Source organism: Corvus brachyrhynchos, unplaced genomic scaffold (genome assembly GCF_000691975.1).
Source record: "Corvus brachyrhynchos isolate BGI_N302 unplaced genomic scaffold, ASM69197v1 scaffold61, whole genome shotgun sequence".
NCBI classification, from domain to species: domain Eukaryota; kingdom Metazoa; phylum Chordata; class Aves; order Passeriformes; family Corvidae; genus Corvus; species Corvus brachyrhynchos.
Window position 1 is genome coordinate 5,997,878 of NW_008236478.1, and position 16,494 is coordinate 6,014,371.

A 16,494-nucleotide genomic window follows, 5' to 3' on the forward strand; every position below is an offset into this window, starting at 1 on the left:
GAAAGGGGCAGGGCAGGTGGGGCGGGCAGGGCAGCTCCAACTTGCCGGCAGGGGGGAGAGGAATGCTCGTGTTGCCGCGGGAGGTGTGCGGGGTGTGCTCGCTTCGCGTCCCAGAGATCCCCCCAAATCCTGCCCGTGGTTTAAAAATCTCTCTCTTGGCACAAGTGCGCGGGAGCCAGGCTCACTTTATCGCCGCTGACGCTGTCAAAATCGCTGTGGTTCCAGCAGTAACAGCAGCGAGCCCCCTCCCTTCCTCCCTCCATCCCTCCCTCCCTCTGCCGGGTCACCCGCTCCTCGTGAGAAACCAAACGCTGATATTCCATTAGCTTCATCTTCCCCACGAAAGTGAAGAAGACTTGCTAATTAATTTACATACGAGGGAACGATGTCTGAAGGAAGGAAAAAATACCCCGTTGCACCTGCTCCGCCGAGACTTGCCATCTGAATCTGGAGGAGAGCTATAAATCATGTAAAGTGTTCGCGGTGGAGTCGGCTTCTTCTGAGAGCTGTAGGATTATGTATCCAAATGCTGAATTTATATTTCCCACTAGGAAAAGACTGAAACTCAGGTCAGATATAAACTACGTCATTTCATTTAAAACAAAACTGTAGTTATTTATTGTAATTCAAGAGGGGATTTTTCCTGATTAAATAGAAAGTACTATTAGAGCATGTAGTAATGATTTACACATTACAGCCTGAAATCTCTTGCAGAGTTGGAGGTGGTTGAGTGTAAGGATGGTGCTTTAGAATCACATATGTCCTCTTATTTTTGCCACACGTGAAAAAACTGAGAATAACTAGGCTGTTTTACCTTCTGTTTTTAGTATGTACAAACCCAGATTTTCTGTCATACAGGATGGGGAAAACTTGGACAAGGGATAGCACAACTTCCAGTGAAAATGTTGACTTTCTCAACTACAGCAACTAAAATCTGTGTGATGTCTGCTTTGATTATTTCCACCCTTTGGAAAAAAGCTTTAAAAAATGTCATAAGCTACTTCCAAGAATTTCACTTACTGCCTCTAAGGAAATACTGTAATAGTTCATGACACTTGCCTGCTAAATGAGCTGAACTGGGGAGACCTACTGTTCAGTAAGATGTTTGTGTTATTCCTGTGCCAGGTATCTCTTCATAAAATGCAAAATGATTTTTGCTTTAGTCTGATGAGATAATGGTTTCATATTGCAGAAATTATTCATACTTTAGTTTTGTGACATTAGTGGATTTTCATATATTTCACTACTTTTGTTGCTGGCAAAAGTAGACTGAGGTTTTGTCATTGCAAATGGAACTAATTTAGATTGGGGTTAATTGCTTTAGTCGCCTAACATATTTTTGACAATACTGTAAATGGCAAATATTATTAAGTTCTTTTGTTCCACTTATGTAAAAATATTGCTTTTTGATTAAAAAGATGTTATGTGTTATAGATGGATCCTGTACATTGCATCAGAATGAAGGAATTAAGGAGTTTATGTGCTTTGACAGCACGTGTGATTTGCAAGTTTCATAAGTTGTGAGCTTATTGTAAAAGTGTGTGTATGTGTGTGGCAAAAGACTGCTATGCTAGTAGAAGAAACTAATAATAACACAGAAATCTGTGAGGTAAGCAAGAACATACGAGCCAGGCTAACCACTCAATATGCTTACTTTGAAAGCAAGCCTGTATGCAGTAGTTTTCATATCACTGTTCTACAGCAACAAAATAAGGGAGAAAAAAATAAGCCCAAGCCAGAAATAAAAAGACAAGAATTTAAAAGGAGACTAGTCAGATGGGGAAAAACATTTTGAAATCAAGTCTTTCTGTCAAATCCAAGAATGCAGGTCATTGTTAAACTAAATCATACTCACATATACAGCATTTTTATTGCATTTAAGGTGGGATCCTTGGTCTAGACTATAACCAACCGATTAAAAGAGATTCAGTTGTTGAGAATTTGGTTTGTCACAGAATAAGAGGTGGTAGAGGTCAAATTACAGTCAATAAAAGTGGAGTTCATCTTTGAACTTGGAACAGGAGAAAAAATTTGTTTTCTTTTCCAAATCTTCTGTCTCTAACTGGAAATGCTGTCATGGACACTAGTCCAGAAAGTGGCTGAAGTTTATTAATTGGTGAACATTTCTCATTCTAAGATACCATTATAATAGAAATACTTTTTTCTGTTTAACTGTCATTGTTCTGTCCAGTGCTTTGGCTTTGTAAGTAAAACATGGAAGTTCTGATTTGGTGTTTGAATATATGTCACTGATTAAATTTCGGTCCAGTGTACATTTTTGTTTGGCTGTCAAGTGTTGGATCAACTTATATTGGAAAAGAATTTGCTTCTTTTCTGAAATGAAATGAAAAAAAATAAATTGTCAGCCAGAGGGAGGTGGGTAAATGTGTTTACACTCACCAGACTTTATTGGCCTTACAATCTTGACTTGTGTTTGATAGAAGGGATTGTGGGCTTGGTGACTTCAGTGAATGACAGACCTGCCTACCTTTTCAACAGTTGCAGCAGGCTGAGCATGCTCTTTGGGTCAGGAAACCACAGTGATGCTTGTTTATTGATGGACATAGCTTTGAAAGGAGCTGAATGGAGAAGAGTTAGTTGTCTGCAGCATTGCTCAGTGTTCACTTACTGCTATACAAATAACTACGTGACAACTGGCCAGTAGCTGTAGTCATGTGAATATGCCCTCTCTATTTTCTGTAGCTGTTTTTGCTTTACGCACTGCCATAGAAAAGTTCTGAATGGGTTGTTCAAAGATTAACATAAAAGTACCACATTGTGATGGGTGGGGATAGTTGTACGTCCTAACAGGTTAAATTCCAAGATTCTGAATAGTGACAGTGTTTGAGGTGTATATGCTTTGAGTAGAATCAAATTCCTTCTTTGGCTGTTTATATAGTAAGCAGGAATCCATCAAACTGGCAAGGAGGACAAATATTTAATGAAGACCCAATGAGGCAATTTCATTTCACTATGTTTGCAGTGCATTGCTCTGTTTAGCTACTGATTAAATCTTTTGATCTCAAGGAGAGCTTTTAGTCATCTGCTTTGATGCAATATTCTATAAAACCATTTAAACTAGAGGGGTAGGAGTTTAAGTGTTAAGATTGTTTTTTTCTTAGAGATAAAAAGTTGCATGAAATCCTCTCATAGCCCCAGCTGAACTTCAGTGGGAATAGTGTGAACAAGAAGTCTGGGAAGGAGGGGAGCAGAACAGGGAGTAGTTGATCACCATAGTAATTCAGGGCTGAAGAAAAGACCTTTCTGAGTTAGACAACAATCTTATCTAATTCCAGTCATAAAGTCATCACAGTCTTACCTTTAGTACATTGCCCTCTTGCTCTTTCTGGAAAGGTATTTCAAAACCTCTCTCCTAATGCTTAGAGCTTTCTTTGAACTTTCAGCCTAAATATATTCTCTGATTCCTAATTTTTAATCTCTCAAGACTGTTATTTAAAACCAACTCCTTCCTTGGTGGGTAGCCCTCAATAAATTATAAACATCGATCATGTGCCTTCCTCAGCTTTTTTGTGCTAGGATCAAACAAGCAGAGCAAGCACCTTTTAGTCTGTCTGGCAAAACAGAATAAATAGGAAGATACAGAGGGTAGTTAACTTGGTTCTCCTGACTTCCGAACCTTGTACCTGAAGCGTTTGCTCTAAGTCTTGAATAAAAATGCTAATTCTCCACCTGGTCTTTTGAAAGTATTTGGTCAGACACTGGTGAATATCAAGTTTCATTTACAGATATGCCAGGTTGGTTTAATCTGTTAGTAGTAAACATGGGTGTGTGATTTCTTTTTGTGTTGCTCTCAAATGATAAGAGACCATCACAGAAATAATCACAGAAATTCTGCTATTAGTAATCATGTGGCTTTGAAGAATTGCTAAAGGTTTTGCCATTTCTAATACGCCTGTGCAGATGCTCCTCCAATTTCTTCTGTAGGTTAGTGAGAACCTCCCCTGTATCAAGAGGGCTTCCCGTAACCAGTTTTTATCAAAACACCTCTGCTTTTCACCATGTTCACAGACATATAATGAGAGTGAAGAATGATTTTGAAGAAGTCCATTCACTATGTTATCATTTGTCACATTTATATCAACTTTATTTTTGTGTTATGCTTATATTTCCAATTCAGTAAATAATTGCTGGGTGATACCATATCAAATTCTTTACTGAAATCTGGAGAGAGTGGATTCTGAATTTTCTTTCCCATAATATTTGCTTTTAAAAGGATTGGCTTCTCCCTTCCACCAAGTATTTATAAATACTGATTAAGATCCCTCCTGAGCCTTCTCCAGGATAAAGTAACTCAGCTCTTCCTGCCTTTCTTCATATGACAGATGCTCCAAGATCCATATCTTCTCTGTGTCCTGGATGTACATACTGGATGTACACCAGTATGGCCATGTACTTTCTGTACTGGGAAGCCCAGAACAGGAGGCAATATTCCAGATGTGATCTTGCTGGTGCTGAGGGGAAGGATCATCCCTCTCAGCTTGCTGGGACTGTTTTTCCTGACACGAAGAGTGTTGACCTTCATTGCTACATGGGCACTTTGCTGAGTCATGTTCAACTTCTTGCCCACCAGGACCTCCCCCCATCCTTTTATGCCCAGTTCTTTCCCCTTGGTTGGTCCCAAGACTTTTACCAGTGCACACAGTTATTCCCCTCTTGGTTAGGAATGTGTATTTCCTTTTGCTGGACTTTATTTCTCCAGCCTGTTGAGGTCCTTTAACACAACTATTCCCTATTTCACATGCTCTGCCAACTTGCCAAGGGTGCCCTTGGTCCCATTATTCTGGTCTTTAAAGAAAATGGCCCCAGTGTCAACAGGAGTGCACAACTAGTAACATTCCCAGATGAATTTTGTGGCACGGATCACAATCCTCTGAGCCCAGCAATTCCACCACTTTCCATTTCACCTCACTTTCATGCTTCATTAGTAATAATGTAATTGTTAGTAGTAATGGTTAGTAACATAACATCAGTAATGATTTTACTACTGCTGTGTGGCTGGGAAAATTAGCAGATAAAAGTATTGCTTCACCATCTTTCCTTGCTCTGGTTTAATAGCACCAATCGACAGTTGTCTTTTGGTCTGTTTGAGTGTATGACTGTGAATTACTCATACCATATGTTTGACACAGGCAAGATACTATTTTGTATGTCACACAGGCATCGCAGTTTTTTTGCACTACATTTATTTCCCCACCTCATTTTTATAGGGAGAATGAACCTCAGGGCTTGTTATGGGGAATTTGAAATGTGTAATCTTGAAATTGATTGCAAAGTAGAGGTGAATTAATTGCTCTATAGCTGAAGTTTTTGAAGCCAAATGGCCTTTCATTCAGATGAAGCAATTGAGTTACCATATGTTAAAAAATGCAAGGGCTTTTTTATGCTTTCTTCAAATAGCAGAAATATTTTTTGAGAAAAATTGCTTCTGTATTCCATATTTTCTCTTGCTATCCACACTCACCTGCTTTGCCAGCAGCAGTGAAAAAAGAGACTGAAATACCCTCATTGCAAACAATACATAAGATTTCTAGGGTGAGACTCAGTGCTCTGTGTTTAAGCTCAGATTGTTTAAGTTTGGTCTAGAATCAAGATGTTTTGTTGCAGGAAAATTTATTCAATATCACTTGAAGGGAAGGAGTTTTCTGTTGGTTTAGCAAGTGACCAATATTTTGCTTTTAGCTAAAAATATATATTTTGTTTGTGTGTGCACATAGAAGAGTGATGAAAAGGAACTTTTTCTTCAAATGGCTTTCCATTTACAGAATACTGCTAAGATAGCACTTAAAATACTGAAAATGATGACTCTCTACTTTTTCCTCCTTGAAATGAGGATATGATGTCCTAGGAACAGTGATGAGCTAACTGTACTTTCAACTTAATACCTTGACACTGATTTTGAGAAGCAATCTGGTCTTTGCAGTTTGATTCTGAATTCACATTCTGTAGGAACTCCATCAGAAAAATGGGAGAATTTTGCTTCTCTGTGTGATGCTAAGGCCTCTCAGGATGCCTCCAGAATTTGGAAAGAAATGACTCTTGGCATCTAAGCTGCAGTGAACAGGTGGGAATTGAAAAATTGTGAATGGGCACCTGTGCAAGTATGCAGCTCTAACATTTACTTTTATTTCCAAAATCAATATAAATGCATATGCTCATCATCTGAATTTCAGAAAATAATTGCTTTTGTTTTTTCTTCTTTTTGTTGTTGTAAAACTTCCTGTTAACAGTGTACATCTGTTTAACTTGGAAAGGTAGAGCAAATCCTTTTCAACTGAGGTTGTAAAAGGTGCAGATGTAGTTATTAAGTAAAATGTTACACATTATCTGCAGAACAATGGTGAAAATAGTTTAATATTTTTTCCTATGGATGCTAAAAAAGCTAGCAGAGAAATTTTCCTGCTTGCCTCCTGTGAAAGTCTCTGTTCTCAAGCAAACTAGCTGAGAAACAGTTTGCTATCTTGTAAACCAAGACTTTATCTCACAGGTGCAAACTTGTTATGTATAGCCTTGCTGTCCACACTGAAGAAAATATTTTGAAATGGGCGTCACAGCATTCAGCCAATCACTCTGGGAGGTGTATGGTCAAGCACCCAATAATGTCATTTCTCTATTGCAAACCAAGTTATATATATGAGGTGATAATTAATTAAATGATCCCATTCTATCCTGGACTGGAATTCCATGGCGTTCTTTGCACCGTCTCTGCGGACAACAGCAACATTCTCCTACTACAATTTTCCAGATTGCTAACCAACCATTTTGTGACATTTAAGTCTCTGCAAGTGAAGTCTTACATTTTGTCATCCTAAAAACTGTTTAAAGAGGTAAAAAAAGGTGTTGAATTTAATTCTTTATTAACTGCAAATGGTAAACTTTTTTTCCCCCCAGAAATTGATAACAGAAATGTATGTTCTAAGATTGTATTTATTTACAATGGGATCTTAGTGGATATCTGAAAAAAAAAAATTGAAGCAAGATATTAGGGGGATTACAATAGGAAATTGGGGAAATAAACAGGGATTGTTTTGATAAATGGCAAAATATCAGTTAGTAGAGATACTGGATTTTAGACATGAATTGATAAGGTAATTCAAATACAAGCATAACGTTTTAGTTTCTGGATGAAGATAAACTGGGCTACTTCTATCCTTGTCATAATTTAGCATTTATATAGTGTTTACAACATAAAAAATTCCTTATAGCTACTAATGATCTTCATTGCACTCTCTGAAGGCAGGTAGGTGTTCTGCAAATTAATGGTATAGGAATAATATATTTTAGACCTAGAAATCTGCTAAGAGTTTGAATTTTGGTATAAACATGTTTGAAGTTTTTAAAGGGCAGACTATATCCCTCAGAATCCAGAATCAGCTCTTACAAGGTATGCTTTCATTTTTAAGGAACAAAGAAACAGGGTTTCATTCAGAACACTTGAATAACATCATGTCTCTTTGATAACAAAGTCTAGTCAGATGTAGCTTTTCCTGAATAAAAGTGTTGGATACTATAAAGAACATTTTTTTTAAAGTTCATGCGGAATAGATCTTTAATTTACAAAGATTATATAAGATTTAGCTCCCTTTTTTTGTAGAAAGGTATTTACACATGGAAGGAGGGAGCTTGTCTTTCCTGTCTCCACCCTCCGTGGTTATCAGACTTCCCCTCCAGCAATCAGTTGACAGCAATCAGTTTGCGGATTATTTCTGGAAGGAAAAAGTTTACAGCTTTACTTCAGCAGTAAGATTAAAAATAAAGTAGCTGTCATCTGTTTCCGTGGCTTAACTAGTTAAAATCATAGCCACAAAAATGCCGTATTACTCAGCTGAGCTGTTCACTGCATTTTATACAGTAAGCAGACCTTATTAAATAAAGGCAGTCAAGCCTTGCAAACAATAGTTTGTAACACAAAATTTTTAAAAATTAGATTTTTACTGGAACTTCAGAATTTGCTATTTATTGTTTCTAGATAAACAAATTCTTTCAATTAAGCCTTACACAGATATTGTAATGAAATATTTTATTTTCATGTCATATATGAAGGACATGTAGGTAATTCTCAGGATGAATGAAGTTCATATCTTATAACAGCCAGATTCTTGAGCATCTTCCAGCCTGGACTCACATTAATTCTCACAGCACTGTGTTTTCCACTGCACTGTTTATAAAGGTAAACACTGTCAAGTTTAAGATAGAAAATAATTTTCGATTGTCAACTTTGACACTTTCTAGTGCTAGATTCTTGAGATGTGATATAAAAATAAACATTCAAGGGTTTTTTTTTTCCTAGGTTGCCACAGTCAGAAATCTTTTAGACCTAATCCCCAAACATTAGGCTATTTCAGTCTCACAAGGATACGACTCTGCTTCCTTTGCATCACATGCTACCTTTGGTTTATTCTGTAAATAAATAGTTCGGTTTACTTAGATGGTGTTTTTTGGGGATTTTTAAATCTATCTGCTTAATTTAGAGAAATTTTTTTTATGGCTTTGATTTTGTTCTGTACTATAGAATGTGAAGTCTCTTAGTAGTTTTGGCAACCTTTGTATCATTGATTTTCTGGCTATAGTATTTTCCCTCCTGTCCTATAGTAGAGTAATGAAATATCCTCAAAATGCATAGACTTTTTTGTGCTTTTAGGGTTTTCTAAATTCAAAATCTGACATGTGCACTGGAGAATGAAGAAGAACAAAAAGCTTGTTATTTTCATACTCTGATGCATTCTTATCTTAGCTCCAAGTTTCTGGAGCCTAAAGTAAGATCCATGCCTGTACACTGCAAACATTCCTGAGAGGTTAGGCCTCCTTAGCAGGTTAGAGAGCTGAACATTTGTGTTATTTTCACTCTTTTTTTAAATACCCCCTCTGCAAAATTATGGAAGTTTAAGACAGTTATTTAAATGTTTGATGGCTGGCTTTTTATGTTTGTACTTTATCTCCTGTATCCTGAGAGTAGAAATAGTGCCAGTGATAGAAAAGTTTCAAAACTAAATTTGTCCTGAAAAGAGAGCTGTTATGATAATTATGCATAGAGCTTTAAAAAATGGAAATAATATAAATCTTCACTAAATAGTCATTACTCGAAGTTAGATAATCTGATATTCTGAAAAGAGCACTGTATCATTCTTCTTTTAAATCCTTGTGTGGTCACACACACAGAACATGGTGCTGTAATACTCCAAGGAATTGTTCTACTTTGCTTCTGTAGTGAAGCAGTTTCCTTTAATCAAATGGAAGCCAATAGAAGTACACGAGCATCGAACAGAGCTTTGTGTTGCCTGCTGGGAGATATTTAAATCTGTGCTAGCTTGCACTAGAAGGAAATGCTGTTAAAGCATTTTGTTTTGTTTTTGTAAAAACGCTAATTTTCAGTGTGTAAAATTGCCTTAAAAAAAAAAAAATCAGATAATACCGTACTTACTGATTAAGGCAATTAACTGTTCAGCCAATAGTGTAATAATACCAAACATGTTTTAACATGTTTATTCCTATACAAGGTGATCGTATTACTTCATACTATAAATAAAAAATATGGGCTACTCTGCTGTTTCTAATTTACTTTTTGTGATCCTATGGTATTCTCATTTATTAAATGGAAATAATCATTTATATATATGTGAGGAAGGAAATAATTATATAGGTCTTTAATCGCAAGTATTGCTTCGATCAAGATGATTTTGCATTTATCTATAAATTATTCCTTGCTAAAAAGGTTCAGAAAAAGAAGAATGCTAAGATTATAGAGTAATTTTTTAAAATTATGAATCAAAAAATATCAGTTGTCTCTGCATATGGTGTATTACATGTGCATTAGTATTTTGACACATTCGTTGTCTGTTCAGTCATGTGCTGTTCATCCCGGTCCCACGGAATGTGTTAATTGTGCACAGTTATTAATAGCAAGAGGTTCTTTATAATTTTTCTTTTGTTGATTTTGATGTGGATAGTATGATTCAATTTATTTTTTCAATCTTATTGTAATCTTATCTTTTTAAACAGAGGGAGCAACCAAAGCTCCAACCAACTGTGAATTGTTATACAGGTGCTTTGGGTAAGACTCAGAATTAAGTTTTGGGTTTGTAGCTATTGAATGAGACATCTTCTGTATGAGAATGGGCCTCATGTACAGTGGTTTAAATGTATTGTAGTGTGTAATTGAGGTGAGCTTGTTCTTAGCACTTTAAAATGTACTTATGTAAGGCATGAAGAAATTTTAGGTATCAGCATAGGATTGATGAGAAACTTTTGGAGGGAATGTACCTGTCCACACACTATTTCAGCATAATATAACCTGAGAAAATGTTGATTATGTTTAATAGAATTACTGTCTTCCTACTCCTAACTAAGAGAACTACAGGTTCCAGGAATCTGAGTTGTAGGGCAGAATTTACCATGCTGGCAGCAGGAAATCTGTATAAGTAGTGGAGTTTATTTCACCTAACATAATGGAAATTTTTTTTTTTTTCTTTTTTTTTTAACAAAGGGCTAGGGGAAAACTTCTTTCCCCTTGTACAAATTATCTGAGGAATTTACTTCCTAGGTGAACTAATTTATTGTACTACCGGAGCTTCAGGATTCCTCAGAATACAAATTCTACCTTCCAGTTAGTTAGATAAGTATCCAAGTATGAAATAATTTCATCTTGACCTTTTAGTATCTAACTTATTTAAATTTTGCTGCTGAGTAAATACCTACTTAGCTTTAATACATTCCTGTTTAATGTGGAATGGCTCTGAAAAGTTAATATTACCATCTAATTGTTAAGGTAATAAGGAAAACATTTTCCCTATTTGAAATTTTATACGTTAGTTTCTTCTTATTTAATGTCAAGAGAATGAGTTTGGGAAGGCTGAGTGAAATGGGAGGAGCTATAAATGGTTTTCCTCCAAGGTAACTAGACAATCCTTTCAAAGTTAAACTGAACTAATAATTTTTATTTAAATCTTATTAATTCAATACATATATAACACTTCTGTCGTCTCTCCCTTCAGTGTATTTCACTGAATGGCCATCATATTTCTTAAGAAATATCTGTACACATAGATCAATATTTTAGATTTAATTTGGCCTAATATTCTAGAGTTTTCTTGTATTGATGTGACCTCAGATCCTATCTGGCAAAGTAAGGTGTACTCTGTGTGTTTGTCTAAGAGTAGCTACTTAATGTGCTCAAGTCATAGATCCACATTATCTCCCAGTGAAAATGCAGACAAGTTAAAAATACTGTGGTACCTTCTTGCCAAATATGTTTAATCAGCTGCATGTGAAACTTATTTTGGAGAGGCTAGTAGAGAGTAAATAGAATATAACAAAAAAATTCATGTACTGTTCTTTCTGGGGGGTGCAAAGAATATGAAACATTGAGCAATAGGGTAGAAAGATAGATGTTCCTGTTTTAATGCAGTCTAGGTAAGAGGAATGTCTGGGATTAATCTAGTGGTAAATTACTTTCTATCCTACACTCATAATCTGTGCTTATTGGACTTGTTATTGTGTGGTAATCCAATTTCTCCATATGACACCAGTGTAAAAGTGTCTTTGCCTGCAGAGCCCAGTGCCATCTATTTTCCTGCTCATCTCTTTCACAGACCAGAAAATGATTGTACATTGCACTGCATTTCTAAGTATGGCCTTCTTTGCCCTTCATTGGATCTTCATTTGGCGCAGAAAACTCAAGAACTGAGTCTGGTTTGATTTACTGGGCTTGACTTTATAGATGGGGCTCAGACTGGCTGTCAGTGGAAGAGCTGAGCTTTCTGCTGTGAATAATCAATAGCTGGCCATCAGCAGTGTGTGGAAAGGGCTCAACTGTAGAACCTTGTTTTGAAAAGCCAGCATTTTATCATCCATATAATTGGTGTCTGAAATCCATCTACAGCCATGTGTTAACAGATCGCTCAGGTTAGAAATTAACAATCTGTACCAGTGACAGCCATTTCCTGGAGAAAACCATGGATACTATAGGAATGTGATAATCTTGTGGTGTTGATGTTGAACCAGCACTAGAAGTCAGGGAGAAGGGCAGAGCCTTAAGACAAGGTTTTAATCCCGGAACATTGGCCAAATATTTAAATAGATGTTGTCTGCCTGCCCTGACTGTCTTATATCGAGAACAGTGTAGGGTGAAGAAAAGAAATCGAAAAATGTCCATGGTGCAAAGGAGAAATTCTATGTGCCATTATAAAATATAAGATACCCAAAATTGACCTTTAAGTTAATCTTGCATGCTCATCATACTCAGTTTTTTAATATTAGAAACTAGAGCATCTTCGCTGTGGCAAATGCTCATCTTTTTCCCTGCACTTCATTTGTGGTCATCTGATATGAATTCTGGGTTCAGTCATTTCTGACCCTACTGTAAGAAATAATGTTTGTTCAGTTTGAGTTTCTCGCTATTTGCTTTTATAAAGTAACAAGCTCACTTTTATCCTTCTCTTTCTGTTTTTGCTTTGATTTTTTTTCCCCCAAGCATTGTGAATGTTTTTTCATGGAAGACAGTATGCATGCCTTAAATATCACCCTGCTATTTTAATTCTTAAATTGAAACCTTTGGTTTTATGTTTTTCTATATAATCTTGGTGTATATGCTGTCTTTCCCCTCTATTTGTCAGAAAGATTAATGTGAGAGTATTAACATAGCACAGCACAGGATTGTGTGAGCTAGTTCTTGTCACTCTAGAAAGGACCTCTATTCCTTTATTGTACAGTGTGTTTGAATTTGTTGACAGTGAGAGTAGGATCCCATTGGGGGATAAATTTATCTCTTTGGAAAGCGATAGTTCCTTCACAAAGGAACAATTTCATGTAACAGAAGTGTCATAGAAGAGTGGTCATAGTTTTCATTGCTTGCACCTTCAGAGTAAAAAGTAGAAATGGATCCAGTCAGTGCAATTCTTGGCTACTACAGTCACAGAGAGTAGTTGGATAAGTGGACAGACAGAAAAATAGGCAAAGCACCTGTCTTTTACCTAATGCCTGTTAGTACGTAAAGTTATGTTTTAAATATTCACTGAAGAAGCATGGGGTCACTATTTTTCACACGTAGGTAGGATGACAGAATAATTTAAACTCTATTTGTAACGATGCTAACTGAAGATGGTTAGCTACTGTCTTTCATTTAAGAAGCATCGGAACAAAGGTATGTGATTCAGTAAAATAGCAATACATGTAGCTGAGAGGGTTTGCTGAAATAATTCTTAGAAGAAATGAGAAAACGGCACAAAGGTGAAAAATGAACCAAATGCTCATGACCTTGTGTAAATGACTACTTGAAGTGTGAATTCAGACACTGCTTTGTGAGAGCTTTTAGATGGAGTGGTAGATGAAGGGGAATAGTAAGGAACAGAAAACTATCGCTTGCTTGTGATTTGTTGTGCTAAGAAAAGCAGAATTTTAACTCTGCAAATAAGCAAGATTGCACCAGACACCAAGGTCCATCCTCTGTTTCTTTTCTTAATCAGAAAAGACTTGGAGAACTCTGTAATTTTATGTAGCTGTCTAGGTCAGCTGTAGTTGAGCTGATTCCACCTTTAGCAAGAACCAACTCTTTTCATGCTAAAATAATCAAGATAAGAATGGAAAAGACAGGCTCATCATGCTTTGAATCATTCCATCTCTAATCTGTGTAATTGGCCCAAGGGATTGATAGAGAACTTCAGTTTTCTCATTTATTTTTTTAGAGCACCAGGAGCACCTTAATCTGTTGGGGAAGCAGCTATTAAATCTGCGCAGTGCACTCTAACTCACTTTAGAAAGACTTGCACCTGCTTCCACTGAAATGTCTGAGAAGCCAGACATGGTATTGGACGAGGAGAGGTCTGAGCACACTTCTTGCTTCTGACTTGTTAAACAACTGTTGAGCAACAAGAAGTATAATTGTGGAAACCAAACCTAGTCACATTGAAAGTGGGAAGAGATTAATTCTCTCAGAATGGGATGTTGATTTTTTATATTGTGGGTAATACAGCTTTTTTGTCTAGGCTTGCTTAAAAGTGTAAGAATCTGTAATCTGCAGCATATGCAGTGTGCAAGATAATAGAGTCTATGAAAAGTGTTGTTTCCTGCACCATTTTGTCTCTTGCTGTGTGTGTAAAACTTGTTACAGAATTAGCATTTAACATCTCTTTCTCTTACCTACCTCTACTTTAAGACCCTTTTTCTTATTCCCATACAGTGTGTTATTTGTGATCATATTGTGTGTATTTCTAGAACACAGATGTGGGGTGTTTTGACTGGATTTTTTTTTTTTTTTTTGGTTTAACAGTGGTAGAGCTAGCGCCGACCTTATTCTGTTCCTTTAGAATGAATTGTGAATACTTCTGTCATAGATTATAGGCTCATACAATAAAGTCAGGTTGGAAGATACCTCAGGAGGTATCTTGGTCCAGCCCTCTGCTCAAAAAGAGGTCAGTGTTGAAGTCAGGCCAGGTTACTCAGGGTTTTCCCAGTCTGGTCTGGAAAGCACCTGAGGACAGAGGCAGTACCACCTCCTGGGGCAACCTGTTGCCATGCCTGACTGTTCTTGGAGCAAAAACTCTTTTCTTTATAGACAGCTGGAATCTTGTGTCCCAGCTTACATCTGTTGTCTTGTGTCCTCCCACCAAGCAATACCCTGAAGAGCCTGACTCTGCTCTTGTGGTGACCTCCTTGTAGGCAAGTTCCTTTGCTGTTAATAGTAGTTTTATAGATGCTAAAGTACTCTGCCTCACTTAGAAGATTAACTTCCTTTTTTGTTGTTCTGATATCAAAAAGGTATTGGAGGCAATTTGTCCTGTGTGTCTAATCTTCTCTGTTAAAGATGTGGGTGCTTAAAGAGAAGGCTCAGAAAGACCTTATCAGTGTTTATAAATATCTAATTGGAGAGTGCAAAGATGAACTCCTACTCTTCTCAGTGGTGCCCAGTGGCAGAATAAGAGATAACAGGCATAAACTGAATCACATGAATTCCATATGAACATAAGAAAAAGTTTTTTACTGTAAGGGAGGTTTGGAGTGGAAATGTTTGGATTTGGGTTTGGTTTATTTATTATTATCTGGAAAGAAGAAAAATAATCTCATGTAAATAAGTAAGTTTTACATGGTGATGAAAAGATGAGATGAAAGTTAAAGGGAGCCAACTGAACAATAGCTAACATACTTTTGTAAGAAATAATTGTTTTGAACGATATCTTCTTAATTGCCTTTTATTCAGAAGCACATATCTGCGGAAATGAGAATAAAATATCTTGATGTTCTTTTTTCCATCTTTGAAACCACTGGGTATATTTGCTTCTGTAATGTTAAGTATTTTAGTAAAAGTTGTGGGTTATGTCTCCAATCAGTTCCTATTGTTCCAATAGAAAAAAAAGGCAGAGCATTCTGACTCATTGTATAACAAAAAATATTATTTTGGTTTTTATTATCTCAGATTTTATAAAGCAAGTAAGGTTAGTAGAAATTTATTCTGCTAGGTGCACAAACCAGAACAAACATTTTGTTTGTTTTTTAAGATAATTATTTAATATAAGTCTGAACTAAATTTTCCAGAGGACAAACTTGAAAATATGTAGAGACATTTTAAGATTTATGGTTTGTAACTGGAGATATTCAGAATTACAGATTATTATCTAAATTGAAAAATAGTGTATATTGCCAAACAGTTCTGAGATGGTATTTAAGACCTTTATTTGCAGATAAATATGTATACTGAAATATTAGCAGTCCTTGCTTATTAGGACAAGGGGATTTGTGTCTCATGCAACAATCTAATGTATCTCTCCAGGATCATTTGGAGCTGATGATGCCAAGGGCTGTATTTAGGTAATGCTGATCCATAATTCAGAATGTTGAGGCTAGCTAGTCAGACAAAGATGTTTCCATCATGTGATTACTCAAACATCCCTCTTCATGTTCTATAATTTTGGCACCTAATAAAGCTAAAATTAGAATTCTAGAATCTCCAAAGTCAGTGGTGTATTCAGAGACTAATGTAGCTGTCTAAGATAGGAACACAATCTGCTTTTTTTTCACAAAGGCTCCTCATTTCATGCCTCCTTAAAGAACAACTTTTTAGTTAAATAATGACTTTAGGCGAAAGGGAATGTTCATTCCATGCTCATCTTTGCCTGACTCCTCCCTCACATAACTTGAATAGGAAAATAGTTTTCAGTGCACTGTGCTCCTGCTTTTGGTGTTTGGGTTTTTTTAAACACGATCTTTTTTGTATCTTGCAGATCAGCTGTTCCTGCCTCTTGTACTAGTAGATAGAACATCTGAGCGTAAGACTGAAAATTGTTTCATTGAAGATTGGTCCCTGTGCCACCCAAAGAGGTGTTCTTAGCTATTGTCATCTAAGAAGCCTAAAAAGAGAATCTATGTGAATCTTTTAATTTTTTTTTTCTGCAGCTGTTCCATATTATTTTCTGGCTAATTAAAACATACAGAAAATAATGTTGCATGCCACTAGCAATTTTGTCTTAAGGCAAAACTCTGTTTAAG

The 16,494-nt window shown here is 36.4% G+C and overlaps 1 protein-coding gene across 1 annotated transcript in view; it reads left to right on the top strand.

The window, feature by feature from the left end:
- The first annotated feature begins 7 nt into the window (after positions 1 to 7).
- The window catches only part of LOC103624526 (heparan sulfate glucosamine 3-O-sulfotransferase 1), a 48,210-nt gene continuing 31,723 nt past the window's right edge, over positions 8 to 16,494 (top strand). Inside the window, exon 1 of the mRNA XM_017726081.1 lies at positions 8 to 569. The gene's annotated coding sequence lies outside the window, so the exon portion shown is untranslated. The remainder of the gene's footprint in view (positions 570 to 16,494) is intronic.